At 43.7% G+C, this 16,475-nt stretch overlaps 1 long non-coding RNA gene across 6 annotated transcripts in view; it reads right to left on the reverse strand.

The window, feature by feature from the left end:
- LOC137539148 (uncharacterized) overlaps positions 1-16,475 on the reverse strand; it is a 413,808-nt gene that overhangs the window by 372,605 nt on the left and 24,728 nt on the right. For 5 of the 6 annotated variants that reach the window (XR_011024934.1, XR_011024930.1, XR_011024933.1 and 2 more), the window contains exon 2: positions 9,098-9,214. The exons of the other annotated variant lie outside the window; for it this stretch is intronic. This is a non-coding gene — a long non-coding RNA (uncharacterized lncRNA). The remainder of the gene's footprint in view (positions 1-9,097; positions 9,215-16,475) is intronic. 6 annotated transcript variants of the gene reach the window in all.

The raw sequence follows: 16,475 nt of genomic DNA on the forward strand, positions 1-16,475 counted from the left end.
TATCCCACTCCGCCATGCCCCCCTCCAGGTGTTAGACCACTTGAAACATCTTTTCCATCACTTTTGTGGCCAGCATAATTATTATTTTTTTTTTCAAAGTTCGCATCCCCATTGAAGTCTATTGCGGTTCGCGAACTTTAACGCGAACCGAACCTTCCGCGGAAGTTCGCGAACCAGGTTCGCGAACCTAAAATCGGAGGTTCGGCCCAACTCTAGTGCAGGCCATAGCGGTTTTCAAGCCCATATGGTCGCCAGGCTGAAGTAGCGAAATGACAGAACAACAGTGATTGTCCAGCTGATCGAATTTGGTCTGTCCACAATGAAGCATAGCCCTTCTTATCTTTGGTGTGCCAGCCCCCGAGACACTCATATAGCCGGCGGTCATTACATCATTGTGATAAGCAAGCCCCTGCACCGCGGCAAGGTAACGATCACAAAGGGGAATTGACACATGTACATTCCTTTTGTTTTGTTGTTGCAGCCGCAGTGCAGCCAGAAAAATTAGGCAGGCATGTACAAGCACCAGAAAAATTATTATAGCGGCCGCTGCTAGCAGCGGCCTTAAAAATTCAGGAATCCGCCTGGAGTCCTGGTGGACCCTGTTGGTGGTGGCGGAGAGGGCAGTCAAGTGGCCTGCAGGTAGAGTTGCTGTGTGGGAACCAACTTAGTCTTGGGGCAGGCAGGCACACGGCGTGCAGGCAGAGATGCTGTGTGTGGGGACTGACTTAGCCTTCGGGCAGGCCTGAGCATGCTTTGCAGACCAGGCATCCGTGGTCAGATGGACCCATGACCCAAAGCTGTGTGCCAGAGATATCACCACTTGCCTTTCAACATCACAATACAGTTTAGGTATTGCCTTTTTTGAGAAAAAATTGCGGCCTGGTATCTTCCACTGCAGTGTGTGGCCTTGCTTTTGTGTGCTGCTTTTCCTCAAGTGGTCATCCCATTGCAGTTTGTGCTTTGTAATCATGTGCCTTCGTAAGGTAGTTGTGCCTGCGTGGGTCTTGCGGGGGGGTAGGAGGCGCCCTATTGGGTACTTTTTGCTCGACACTTCCGTCGGAAATGGTAGACCAAAGGTCGGGTGAATTTGAAATTGATGATAACCAAATTACAGATCGATAATGGTATGTATTTCTAATACAAGGAGTATTGGTATCGATTTGAATGATTTTATACTGATAATGACAACAGATGGAATGATCCTACCTTAATAAGCAGTCATTCCAAAATAGTTGTAAAAGACAATCTTTATTGGAGCACTCAGAAAAATGACTACGCGTTTCGCGGTTAATACCGCTTCATCAGGTCGTGTATCGTGCCTTGAAGGAAAAGAAAAGACATGGCGCTCAATGCAGGGGACAGGCTCCCATCAAAATATAAAAAACATAAAAACATAAACATAACAGTATATAATCCAATTGTAGGAGGCAAATAACCGTTGGATTCCACGATTATACATATATATATACACACATCTGTAGCAAAAAGAGAGGGAATCAGACCTTTCTGCCACCTTTCACAATGTATATAATAAAAGGATGATTTGATAAAAGGATAATAATAATAATATTATATGGGGAGATATAGGTACCCCTCATACGTGTTATTGGTGACTATATAAATAAAATAAATATCACCAATATGTCTCCCCTATAAGTACAATGTATCAGTAAAGAAGTTGGCACAAATGATAAGGCATGTAGGATACATACACACAAAAAGAATATATATATATAAAATTATACCCTAAATACATTTTTGAGAGAATCCTGAGGGATGTGTGTATAAGAGAGAGAGGGTATACAGATATATCTCTATCGTAGTATGGTGGTGGTGGGTGGGAAAAACACACTCCCCAGGAAGGATCTGTGCTATGTGCAACAGATACTGTGGTCACCGAGTTCTGCCGGTTCAACAGTACTGCCCTTTGAACATTGTAAATGTGGACGAGCTTGTCCGGCTAGAGGATAAAGGAAGGGCTTACCTATACGCAAGATTCCCCTGGGTTCGGGCGCCAGTACGCGCCGTTTATCCCGCATAGATTTTTAAAGGTTAGAGGCATGATTGCGCAGGCCAACAGGGGCGTGGTCTGTGACGGCACCACGCGCTGGATTACGTGCGCGTGGCGTCTGTCGTCACTTCGTTGGTGTGCGAGGCAGCGGTATGGGTTGCGGGAGGCGTAGGTCGGGTTGGACGCGTCTCAAGCTGAGGCGCAGCACGTGACCTGAAGACACGCCGTTCCGCAATGACGTGAGAACGGGTGCCTACTTGGGAGCCGTCTCCTAGGTGACGTTCGGGAAATAAAGAGTTCCCATGATGAGTAAGTCGGGGTAAGGTACTAAGGTACTCGGGTCAATAGAGGCAGTGCAGACCGAGCGATGGGTGGCTCGTTGGTTTTTTAATGTATACCTCTGCTTTTTCTATACACACATTTTTAGACATACGTGTAACTTTTCAAAATGTTCTATTGTTGTTTTTATTTTATTATTATTATTATTATTATTAACATATTGCCTTCTCTATACATTGGTTGGCAACATGTAGTTTTTAAATTTTATTTATTATTTTTTATTTTGTGTATACACACATAGTTTTTATATCCCCCGTCCATCTGGATAGGGCCGACTTACTCATCATGGGAACTCTTTATTTCCCGAACGTCACCTAGGAGACGGCTCCCAAGTAGGCACCCGTTCTCACGTCATTGCGGAACGGCGTGTCTTCAGGTCACGTGCTGCGCCTCAGCTTGAGACGCGTCCAACCCGAACTACGCCTCCCGCAACCCATACCGCTGCCTCGCACACCAACGAAGTGACGACAGACGCCACAGGCACGTAATCCAGCGCGTGGTGCCGTCACAGACCACGCCCCTGTTGGCCTGCGCAATCATGCCTCTAACCTTTAAAAATCTATGCGGGATAAACGGCGCGTACTGGCGCCCGAACCCAGGGGAATCTTGCGTATAGGTAATCCCTTCTTTTATCCTCTAGCCGGACAAGCGCGTCCACATTTACAATGTTCAAAGGGCAGTACTGTTGAACCGGCCGAACTCGGTGACCACAGTATCTGTTGCACATAGCACAGATCCTTCCTGGGGAGTGTGTTTTTCCCACCCACCACCACCATACTACGATAGAGATATATCTGTATACCCTCTCTCTCTTATACACACATCCCTCAGGATTCTCTCAAAAATGTATTTAGCGTATAATTTTATATATATATATATTCTTTTTGTGTGTATGTATCCTACATGCCTTATCATTTGTGCCAACTTCTTTACTGATACATTGTACTTATAGGGGAGACATATTGGTGATATTTATTTTATTTATATAGTCACCAATAACACGTATGAGGGGTACCTATATCTCCCCATATAATATTATTATTATTATCCTTTTATCAAATCATCCTTTTATTATATACATTACATTGTGAAAGGTGGCAGAAAGGTCTGATTCCCTCTCTTTTTGCTACAGATGTGTGTATATATATATGTATAATCGTGGAATCCAACGGTTATTTGCCTCCTACAATTGGATTATATACTGTTATGTTTATGTTTTTATGTTTTTTATATTTTGATGGGAGCCTGTCCCCTGCATTGAGCGCCATGTCTTTTCTTTTCCTTCAAGGCACGATACACGACCTGATGAAGCGGTATTAACCGCGAAACACGTAGTCATTTTTCTGAGTGCTCCAATAAAGATTGTCTTTTACAACTATTTTGGAATGACTGCTTATTAAGGTAGGATCATTCCATCTGTTGTCATTATCAGTATAAAATCATTCAAATCGATACCAATACTCCTTGTATTAGAAATACATACCATTATCGATCTGTAATTTGGTTATCATCAATTTCAAATTCACCCGACCTTTGGTCTACCATTTCCGACGGAAGTGTCGAGCAAAAAGTACCCAATAGGGCGCCTCCTACCCCCCCCGTATTGTCTAAAACCCTTCCTCTAAGGAATAGGGGTCACCACCTGGCAGGTGGTAACGTTTTTTCAGAGGAGCTGCGACCACCGAGAATTCCTCGCAAGGCCGAGTGGGGACGGTACTTCTCCACACGCGCTTCCAGACTGGTTGCACTACACGCAACCCAGCGTTGTGAGTATTTTTCCATCTCTTTCTTACTGAAGTAACCACACGTGAGATACTACACCAGATTGGGCTCCCGTTGTCTCCCCGTCCTTTTTCTACCCTCCTAGCACTGCGTGGGTCTTGGTCTTTCCACAGCTCAACTTTCGGTGGCATAGAGTACAGATGGCATTGCTCGCATCTGAGGCAGACACATAAAAAAATTTCCACACAGCTGAGCCCTGGGGTGATGGCACTTTGGTGGTGGTGGCTGACTGAGTGTTAAGTGGGGTGCCAGAATAAGAGCAGGAGGAGGAAGATATGTCACGCTTCCATGCGGAAGCTGAGAAAGATGAGGTGTTCTGTGTTAAATAGTCAACTCCGCCCTGACAATATTGGGAGTTGATGGTACGTGCCTTCTTCTGAACACTGTACTTTGGTCAAGGGCCGCACAAAATCACGACAGCGCAACCTCGAACAGACCTCCCAGGTGGCCTGCCTCTGCCTTTTGTTTTGTCCATATTGGGAGGGATGAAGTGAAAAGTATGCACTGACTTGACTAATACAATGTGCAGTCAGACAGGTGCAGTTAACAGGTATGCACGGAGTGGTATATCACACTGCGTGCACTCACGTAGGTAGGTGGGTGCACTGAACACAACAGGTAGATATATGCAGTAATGGGTATTACAATGTGCACCTGTCACACACAGACAGGTACCGGACAGGCACAGTGACACTGCATGTGCTCGTAGGTAGGTGGGTGTACTGTGAACAACAGGTAGGTAGGTATATGCAGTGATGGGTATTACAATGTGCACCTGTCACACACAGACAGGTACTGGACAGGCACAGTGACACTGCGTGCACTCACGTAGGTAGGTGGGTGCAATGAACACAACAGGTAGGTAGGTATATGCAGTGATGGGTATTACAATGTGCACCTGTCACACACAGACAGGTACCGGACAGGGACAGTGACACTGCGTGCGCTCACGTAGGTGGGTGGGTGTACTGTGAACAACAGGTAGGTAGGTATATGCAGTAATGGGTATTACAATGTGCACCTGTCACACACAGACAGGTACCGGACAGGCACAGTGACACTGCGTGCGCTCACGTAGGTGGGTGGGTGCACTATAAAAAACAGGTAGGTAGGTATATGCAGTGATGGGTAATACAATGTACACCTGTCACACACACAGGTAGACACTGAATGTGCTGGGCCTGGCAGTGGCACACACAATAGGAATTACCAAGGCTGTCTATGCAACACAAGTGTCAGTGGGACACACACACACACACAAACAAAATTTGGATCACAAGAACAAGATTAGCTATCAAAAGAGCTGTTGAGGAATGCTTTTTAGCAATAAGAATCAACAAGGAGCAAGCTAAGAAGCCTACAAGAGCCTAACTAAGCTTTCCCTATGAGAGTCTGCAGCAGCTTTCCCTTCTCTAATTAATGCAGGCACACGAGTGAGTCCAATGCCTGATGCTGCCTGCCTTTTATAAGGGGGGGAGTGGCTTTAGGAGGGAGTGTAGCCTGATTGGCTACAATGTGCCTGCAGACTGTGATGTAGAGGGTCAAAGTTGACCCTAATGATGTAGTATAGGAGGCGAATCGAACCGCCATAAAGTTTGCGTCCGTGGGCGAACGCAAACCACCGAAATTTGCCAGGAACCGTTCGTGCCATCTCTATTGAGGACATTACAAGGGTTCTAGCCTCAGTTGGTGGGGTGAGAAAGTACCACCTTGGGTCCTCTATAAAAAGAACGACTAAATTGGGGGTCAGCATAATAAGGCGCGCAGTAATAAAAAACAAAACAGTATGATAGTGAGGCAGTATAATGAAGAGCCCTATTATAGGGGAAAAGTATGATAAGAAACACTAACACAGGTGAAGTTGAAAGGCTTTTTTTTCTAGATGTACGAGTCGATCACTACTTGTTGTCAGTCTAGCAAGTGGTATAAACTGTACATTGGCCTGTTCCCAAAACTTAAATGCTGACAAAAAAAAAAGTTTCAGAACACACAGTGGTTCTCCGATTTTGTTTTTCATAGCTTTTACAGATAAAAACAGTTATTTCCCGTGGGCGTCAGACCGTAATTGTCCTGTGTGGAAACCATTCTGGATAACAGAAAGCGTGAACAAACTTTTGTTTATAGCCTGGCTGATAAGAGCTGAGGAAAAAAGACAGCTGTAGACCTGTCTGCCTAATCTCCACCCCTTTTCTTGTGAAATTTCTCAACCTATCATTAAGTGGGAATTATGCTCATTATGATGTGCCTTCTTATAACAGAACATATTTGCAAAAATTCAACTTTAAAGGGAGTCTGAAGCCATACCTAAAAAAAAAAAAAAAAAAGAAAAGACACGCACCTTAGGAGAGGGAAAGATTTGTGTCCTATAAAGCCTTCCTGTTTTTCTTTGGTCCCCGCGCTCTGCAGCTGGCTCCTCCATTAGCAGTCTCCGGCCAATGGGTCTTAAACTGCTCTCTCTTCCACTGCGAGAGGCTTAGGCAGTTTTCTGGAGCCCGAGTGCTCCCTAAGATGTGGGTGAGTGCATGAGAGAGCATGCTGGTGCATGCACAGTATGGAGTGGCCCATCTTCTGGAGCACTCGGGCCCCTGAAGACTGCCAAAGCCTCCCGCAGCGGAAGAGATAACAGTGTCTGACCCATCGGTCGGGAGCTGCTAAAGGGGGAGCCAGCGGTGGAACAGGAAGGCTCTAAAGGACCCACAGCCTTCCCTCTCCTTAGGTGAGTAGAAAAAATAGTTTTGTTTTTTTTTGTTTGTTTTTTAGGTAAGGCTTTAGACTCACTAAGTGAGCGCAACTGTGGTTTCTCATGATGCCTCATTCCCAAATATGCAAATCATCTATTTATGCCACTGAAATCCAGGCATACATCCAGAACTGCTGTTGTATAGTGAGCCCAGTGTTGTAACTAGGCAGGAAGCCGCCCCTCTGAAAACAGGGAGGCCCAGAAGTATGGCAGGTATGGTAGGGCCCCAACGAATAACCTTCCCTTTCTCTGATAATCCAGATCAGGTTTTTTTTGTGGCTACACAAGTTATGGGTGTGAAGATCCTGATGGCCACAATTGTTTTACGACCCTTGTATGATTGACCACCATGTTATGAGGGTCTCATATATCAAGGGAAGGATTGTGAACATAAACTAGTTCACTCCCAAGGGTTTTCAACCTAACGGACCAGAGCAATTTTCACCTGTCAGTGCGCCTCCTTTTTATTCACTAATAACTTTATTACTAATTACAACAAAGTTATATACTGTATACAGTACCTTGTTTTTTTCACCACCAATTAGGCTTTCTGTGGGTAGTACATTTTGCTAAGTATTTTTTTATTCTAAATGCATTCTAACAGGAAAAATAAAAAAAAATTGGAAAAAAAATATTATTTCTCAGTTTTCGGACATTGTAGTTTTAAAATAAAATGTTCTCCTGTGGATTAAACCCACGCGTTTTATTTGCCCATTTGTCCCAAGTGTTAAACCATTTTAATTACGTCCCTATTACAATATATGGTAGCAATATATTATTTGGAAATATAGGTGTTATTTTTCTGTTTATTTCTTTTTTTTTTAGTCCGGTCTATAATTACCAGCCCCTATGTAGTAAAGTAATAGTAATTTACCCTCATAAAATATAGATTAAAGCTCCCTTTTTTTACAAGTGTTTTTTTTGTTTATTTTTTGAGGGGGGGGGGCGCTTTGGAAGTATGTTATTCATCTTATTAATATGTAATTATAAGTGTATGTGTATGTATGTCTGTATGTGTAATTTTATGTTTTGGCCACTAGATGGCGCTAGTGAACACTCCTGTTTTATAGGAAGTGTTAATTTTTATTTTTTTACATTTTACTACCAATGACGGCTTCCTGTGTTATGAATGGACGTGGACGATGATCGCGGTCATGTCCATCTATTCCAGGCATTGCGATTGGGTAGAGGACCGTTCGGTCCTCTTCCCCAATCACGGAACACGGAGTCCTTACGGGTAACACCGAAGGGGGGAACGCACACATGCAGAGCGGCGGCAAAAGCAAGTGACTTATTAAAACGTCTTGTTGCCGTTAACAGGCTCAAACAGGTCGTTTTAATAAGTTAGAATGTCATTAACTGGTTAAGGGAGCCCCATCAAAATATTGCTGGGGGTCCCATGAATTGTAGTTACGTCCCTGAGTGAGCCTAAGTAAAAGGGCCTCTTTAAGCCCCTTATACCTCCCTAGTGGTTCTGGGTCACCTTTAGCTATCTGGGCATTCTGTCTTCTGCGATCTTGAGCTTAAAGAGGCAGAGAACCTCCAAACCCTATACTTACAAGGAGACATAGGGGTGTATGTACTAAACTGCGTCAGGCAGAATAACATGTTACATGAATAAACTTTTGAGTAGAGCATAATGCCTGGCCGCAATAGCAGCATAGGGGGCGATATTGTGGCTGGGAACGCAAAGAATCACTCGCGTTCCCATGCCTGTCGGGTCCTGATGGCGAAACCGGAAGTGGTCGCCGGCAAGGACGGGAGGATCTCCGAGACACGGCGAGGGCTCCGATTGGCTGCAGGGGGCTGAGGGTAGCCCCAGGTGAGTAAATGTCATTTTTTTTTTGTGAGACTTAAGGTTACCTTTAAAAACTGCAAAATTGGAAGAGTCTCCTTATTAAAACAAATTAGTCAACCTCAGAGCAAAAACATAAGGTATCAAAAAATATATAAATGAAGGAGCCATATTCTTTCAGTAAGTCCCATCTAAATGCTTCCTGGTTTCTGCCCCTTTTTTTGGATCCCTAATACAAGACACCATTGCTTGCCTTGCTACCCTCCATGATGGAATAGGACTTTGTGCATACTTATAAAAGAAAATACTTTATGATTAAAGTAAATATTGACACATTAACAGTAGTACATTATCCGATATAAAATTGAAAACATATTATCAAAATATTACAATGATATCAGAAAATAATTAAAATTATTACACAACAAACCTGTACTTAGGTCATGTAGCTTGTAGATATAATAAATAAGATGGCGTCAGGACACAGGACAGCAGAACTTACATCACCTAAGTCCTGGAGCTTCACCAAAGCCTTCTTACAGTGCAGCTATCACAAAGTAATAAAAAAGAATCCAAATTATTAATGAATATATTTTTTTTTTAATTAATAAAACCATGCTACTGCAAACAGGGTCATTTTTAGACACAGACAAACCAGAGAGATGCCTGGAGTGACAGTTGTTTGAAAAGGCACCAAAGAGCTATTCCTAACAGACTGTTCTTTAGGCCCCTTTCACACTAGCACGTTTTAATTGCGATGCGTTTTTTTACCGCAGTGTAATGCTACCTGCAGGGTATTTTACCGCTGGGTAATGCTAAAGCAATGAAAGTCTATAGGACATTTTATGCCTGATGCAGTATGATGTGCTGGAAGCATCCCGTCTGACACAAAAGCATCAGCGTTTTACCGGTCAAAATTCGCAGTGATGTGCAGTGTCTAGAAGTTATGTATGTCAATGTCGATACAGAGATTTTAAGATTTTTGTAATTGCAGTGCGCATGTGTGGAAGCGTATTTTTTCAATACACTTCCATGCAATTTCGTATTTTGGCCCCAGGAAGAGAGCACTACGGAGTTTCACTCATAACTCTGCATGCTGCCAAAAAGTACATTACCTCACATTACCGTGCAGATATCCAAAGCTTATTTTTAACGATACAGTGCAATCATGCGATCATCCGATTGCACCGAAACTGTAATGCTGGTTGCTGGTGTGAAACCGGCCTTCAGAGAATTCTTATGAACAACTGCTAGTTCCATTAAGACAGGGTCCAGGGATAAATTGTAAATGTAACACCTAAATGGATACTACGGATTAATATAACAAAGGTGACCCTAATAGCATAACAGTCTCTATTGATTGTTGCAACTTTTCTGAATTTCCCAGAATACATCCCACCCTGTAAAGACCCAGCCTTCACACAAACAGTATAGTGAACATTTATAAGAAGGATTTGTTATGTGGGTTGAGTGAGTTTGAGCCAATAACTGTATATGGCCTTATAATAATATCCTTTATAGACTTGTTTTGAGAATTTTTTTTAAATCTAACTTATCAATTTGCAATTGCTGTCTGTAAAACCAAGTAAGGTAGATTACAGACTTCGTATTCCTAATTATAGAGGGTGAGGAACATCCAACTTTCATGGGTACATTTTATTTTACTTTACCTAACCCATCCCTAGTGAGGAGAAGAGGACCAATCAATTGCATGAGGAAAAAGCATCCTCTAATGGTCAATTTGCACTATTCTTGTACAGCTGACTTACCAGGAAATCACTTTTACAGAATCCCCCCTGAAGAGATAATTATGGCATGGTAGATAGGCGAGAAGCCTGCAGCCAATGGGCATTCACACATTAACATGCATGCACAGAGCATGCTTAGCAACCGCCTTCCATCGAGAACATCATAACAACGCTGTTCTCCTTATACATATCCTTTTTTTTTTTTTTTTTAGGTGGTCCTTTTATAGATTTGCCTGAGAAATTACTAAGCACTAAGTGTCTGCTGCTTCATCTAACCTAGGCTGTCAGAAAAAATAGATGTATTACAACTTCTTACTCAGAAAGCAATTGGACACAGTCATTAAACTGACCAACAGGAAACCCTTTGCAGGACATTCAGTGGTTTTACTAGGGATATACGCAAATATGCATTTAACTTCACTGTTCCTGTCATAACTTAAATCAGTTTTCTCCACTATTAGGTCTGTGGCTTCCCCGCCTTCCACTACTCTCATTAAAGCGGTATAAAACCCTGACATAATATTCAATAAAAACATGTTTTCCTACTTTTTATATGCCATATGGTTATCATATTTGCTCTTGTGCATAAGTATTATTATTCATTTAGAAATTACAACTTCCTTTTTGCTCCAAGAGCTGACTTTGCATTTTATTCATAACTGGTTTTATTCATTTTCTCCCTTCTCAGAAAGTAATCAGCTAGTGTAATTTGAGCTCCCAGTTGTCTGCCGACTCCGTCAAGTTGAGAGTTAATATGTAAACACAGGAGGTTAACCAGTTCTGCGCTCCCAGCAAACCAGGAAGTAACTTCACTGCGGCATCTCTGAAGGAACTCTATAAGCTATAACACGGAAATGTTTTTCTGTAAAAGTTATTATGCTGTTGCTTATCTTTTAGAGAAAAGAAGGAGACCTGAGTTCAGGTCCTCTTCAACATACCTAGATAATTTGGTGATTATAGCATGTATGTAGCTTTTGCTATTAACCGCTATAGTTGGTGCCATTGACTTCAATGCAATTTGCAAACCACCCAAAATACAAGGAAATTCTCTCAAGACTGCTGAGGCATTCTCGCTCACACCTATTTATAGCTGCAATTTTTCTTGCACCCACAATCCCCTCTTACTTGAGACAGGCCTTGGACAAAATAGAAAGCGCAAATCGCTATCACAATCGCTGGCGATTTGTGTTAGCGCTTTGCAAGCGATTTTGGGAGCGATTTCCCTGCTCCTATACAATTCAATAGAATGGCAATGCTCCCAAAATGCTGCATGTCCTGCAATTGCGATTTCCCTAATCACAATCGCTCTAGTGGAATCTGTCCCATCTATTTACATTGGCAGAGTGTTTAGGGAAATCGCTAGCGATTTAAAGTGCTCACTAAATGGTCAAAAAAAATGCTCCAGTGGGTTTCAGCCCGTATAGTTAATATTAATGTGCTAAGCATTATTTGCTTGTAAATTACTTTTTCCAGTTGGGTTTCAGCTTTTGATCACTTTTTCAAGGTAAAAGTTGGGAGTAGGCTTAAAGTTTACTCGAGGAGACATGTGACATGACATCATGATGAGATAAACATTGTATGTACAATGCAAAACATATTAATAACCGGACTATTTTTCTTGTTTTATTTTGCTGCCTGACGGAGTACATTTTTGGGTATGGAAATGACAGTATCAAACAGTAACAAAGTCAGGGACAGGCCGAGTCATACTCATATATCAGATGGCAGTGGTACAGAAGGGCTAGGCAAGAGCGAGGTCAAGAGGCAGGCAATAGGTTGGTACACAGGTAATATACAATATTACGATATGATAATATTATAAATATATATTACTACAAAATAATAAGATTGACTGACTAGAGTACATATACAGTATATCGTGCTGATGTGCAATATATGAAATTTAGCTCTCAATTTCTCACAAGCTAGGGCCAAGAACCAGCGAATTGATTAGTATCAAGGCCACCGAGCAAGTGAATACTCTGGCCTTAAGTACCCAGGAGGCAGAGCAAAAGCCTAGCCCCCAGAATTGAAAGCACCTCCTGCAAAAAGGTGTCAGCTGATGACATCACAGCTGACAGGGGAACCAGGGATGCCATCATTCTGATTCACGTCTACAGGGGAGCCGGGGATGCGTTTGACCAAAGAGGAAGAGGAAGGTTCCTCCAGTTGCTCCTCACTATCAGAGCAGCCTGCAGAGACCACAACAGGTAAGTTTGTTAGAGACAGCTTTCTCTTGTCAGTACCTTGTCAGGAATATAGTAAACAAGATTAAGAAGCAAATTGCAGCCGTAAAAGTTTTCCTGGCAGAATACAACTCCTGAGAGCAGAGGGAGACAGAAAAAGTCAATAATTCCTTTACTTTCATTTAGGGATACTTAATAGGCTGCCACTGAGCAGAGAGAAGAAAATATTCAATCGACTCTGTAAATGTTTAAATATGATATAAAATACAACCATGGGATATCTTTAAAAAGTAATTTTTAGGAGTAGGAGGATAAATACAATTGTTTATCTGTCTCATCAGTTTATTTTCACCTCGTGTTTACGTTAAAGGAGTACTGTTGGGGGCTAGGGTGAAAAAGAGTTGAACTTACCTGGGGCTTTTTATGGTTCCCCGCAGACGTCCTGTGCCCGCGCAGCCACTCACCAATGCTCCAGTCCCCGCCTCCAGATCACTTTCGGAATTTGCCACTTTAAAGTCGGAAAACCACTGCGCCTGTGCGGCCGTGTCCACACTCCCACTGACGTCAAGGGGAGTGTACCTCGTAGGCCCAGTACTGTCTGCACCTGCGCAGTACGCTCCCGATGATGTCAGTGGGAGTGAGGACGGGGACGTGCAGGCGCAGTGGTTTTCCGACTTTAAAGTTGCAAATTCTGTAAGTGAACCGGTAGCAGGGACGTGAGCATCGGTGAGTGGCTGCACAGGCACAGGACATCTGCGGGGAACCATAAGAAGCCCCAGGTAAGTTCAACTCTTTTCCCCCTAGCCCCCTACTGTAGTCCTTTAGACATGGCTTATGCACAGTCAGATACAGTAAATGGCATAGATTCCAGCTCTTTATTGCAGTTTTCAGTAGGTTGAGTTTTATAAAAGAACTAATAAAAACAGGGTAAACATTTTTCTAAGATGTAAGAAAGGTTGTTATAACAAAATGTCAATAAATAACTCTGTATAGGGAGCTTTTATGTTGTTGAGGTTGTTTGAAGATACAAGTGTAATACATTCTAATCTTGATTTTACACAGCAGTGTTATTTAATGGTTTTGTTTTCTACTCTCTGCTGGCAACAGAGAGCTTTTCATTGTGATGTGAATTGTGCTTGCTTATTGATAATAGTAGGCAGCGTATTCGTCAGGCTCAACTTAGCCCTGTGAGCATAATTTACCAAAATATTGAAATAACATACCTTAGCAGAGGGCAATAATGAGTGGCAGCTGGTGTGCAGTGTTACTGACAATCTGCAAATCTAAAGGTAGCCATACACTGGTCGATTTGCTATTAGATCGACCAACTGACAGATCCCTATCTGATCGAATCTGATCAGAGAGGGATCGTATGGCTGCCTTTACTGCAAACAGATTGTGAATCGGTTTCAGGCTGAAACCGATCACAATCTGTTGAGCTGCTCCTGCCGCCTGTTCCCCCCCCCGTATACATTACCTGAAGCTGGCTCCGGGTCCTCTTCTCCGCGCTGCACCACATCCCGCACCGCATCCCAGCATACACTGTGTTACTCCGTAACCAGGAAGTTCAAATAGAGCGCCCTCTATATGAACTTCCTGGTCACTGGAGTGACACAGGAAGTTCATGTACGCTGGGATGGAAGCAGGAACAGAACGGTGCAGCGCGGAGAAGATGCCCGGGAGCCAGCGTCAGGTAATGTATACTTGATCGGATCGGCCGCCGCTAACGACGCGCTCCCTACCCGCGGGCGATCAACGGTAATCTCCCGCACGGCGCGATTGACGGACCGATCTGATTTTGGGAGAAAATCGGATCGGCGGGTGCGTTTAGCGCAAACGATTGGCAGCAGATTCGATCCCGGTGATCGAATCTGCTGTCGAAACGGGCGCAAATGGGGCCAGTGTATGGCCAGCTTAAAGGAAAACTTAAGTCAACTATAAAAAATGAGATTTACTCACCTGGGGCTCCCCTCAGCCCCCAGCAGCCGATTGGCGCCCTTGCAGCCCCGCTCAGATGCTCCTGCACCTGCCGGCGAACACTTCCGGTTTGGCCGTCACCGGCCGACAGGCATGGGAACGCGAGTGATTCTTCGCGTTCCCAGCCTGTATATCGCCCCCTATGCTGCTATTGCGGCCAGCTGGCTGCGAGGGCACCGATCGGCTGCTGGGGGCTGAGGGGAGCCCCAGGTGAGTAAATCTCATTTTTTATAGTTGACTTAAGTTTTCCTTTAAGAAGGTAAAAGTACAAACAACAAACTTTAAAATAATGACGGGACACTGCCTGCAGAGCACCTCTGGTTTTTATCATTTTGATTCTGTTCAGCGGGCCATCCTATAATGCCAAACACAATGCATGCTGAAGCCTCAGTGCCGCGCTTATATGCACTTAAAAAGGAACTGTAACCAAGGATTGAACTTCATCCCAATCAGTAGCCGATATCGCCTTTCCCATGAGAAATCTTTAGCTGTTCTCCAACTGATCATCAGAAAAAGTCTCTGTATGGCTGATATTGTAGTGAAACCCCTCCCACAGTGTGATGTCAGAACCTAGGTACTGACATCACACTGTGGGAGCCTTGTTGCATTGTGGGAAATAACAGCTGTTTCCAACTGCGAAGAAAGCATCATCTCTTTCCAAAGACATCACCTGCCATCAGTAAACATGTCGCCATGTGATAAATTTCAGAATGTAAATCAGGGAGAGGAAAGAGTTTTACAATGGGCAAACACTGACTAAATCATTTATACATAATTATTTTAAAAATTAACCACTTTTTTCATTACATTATTTTCACTGCAGATCTTCTTTAAAGAGGAACTCCAGTGAAAATAATGTATAAAAAAGTGCTTAATTTTTACAATAATTATGTATAAATGATTTAGTCAGTAAAATCTTTTAAACCCCTGATTTACATTCTGACATTTTTTGCATGGTGACGTTTTTACTGTTGGCAGGTGATGTAGCTGCTGCATGCTTTTTTAGCAGTTGGAAACAGCTGTAAACAGCTATTTCCCACAATGCAACAAGGTTCACAGACAGGAAACTGCCGGGAGTACCACAGTCCTCAGAGTTTCTTGTGGGAGGGGTTTCACCACAATATCAGTGATACAGCGCCCCCTGATGGTCTGTTTGTGAAAAGGAGTAGATTCCTCATGTAAAAGGGGGTATCAGCTACTGATTGGGATAAAGTTCAATTCTTGGTCGAAGTTTCTCTTTAAATGGATTCTGTAGGGGGAACCTGAGGATAAAAACCGCCACTTACCTGGGGCTTCTATCTGCCCCATGTAGCAGTAATGTCCCACGGCGTCCTCTGCTGATCCGCCGTTCCCCGCCACCAGCACCAGGCAATTATTCATCTGACATAGCCGAATAATGCGCGCTGCCGTTCGTGTCCTCGAGAGGTTACTGCGCAGATGCAGTACGAAGTTTTCTTGTACTGCGCCTGTGCAGTAAGCTTCCGATGACGAGGGCGGGAGCAAGCAGGCCGCGGCCACGGGCGCGCAGCCGTAGTTGGACGGCGTGCCACGCTAGACCGGGGCCGGCGGTGGGGAACGGCGGATCGGAGGAGGACGGCGTGGGACATTACTGCTACAGGGGGCTGATAAAAGCCCCAGGTAAGTGGCGGTTTTTATCCTCAGACCCCCTTTCCCCCTACAGAACACCTTTAAAGCAAACCTGTGTCATGCTGCAGCTTGTCACACTGGTGTGTAATCATAAAAGTATGGTGAAGTTGCCGTGTGCAGGGAGTGCACAACAGTGGTGCTCACCGCCAGGTCGTGATCACGCTTACGCGTGGATTCACGACCATTTTGACGCATTCCGCCTCGGACACGCTAAGCCGTGAATAGATTTTCAACCACGAAAATCTACTTC

Source organism: Hyperolius riggenbachi, chromosome 11 (assembly GCF_040937935.1).
Source record: "Hyperolius riggenbachi isolate aHypRig1 chromosome 11, aHypRig1.pri, whole genome shotgun sequence".
Taxonomy (NCBI): domain Eukaryota; kingdom Metazoa; phylum Chordata; class Amphibia; order Anura; family Hyperoliidae; genus Hyperolius; species Hyperolius riggenbachi.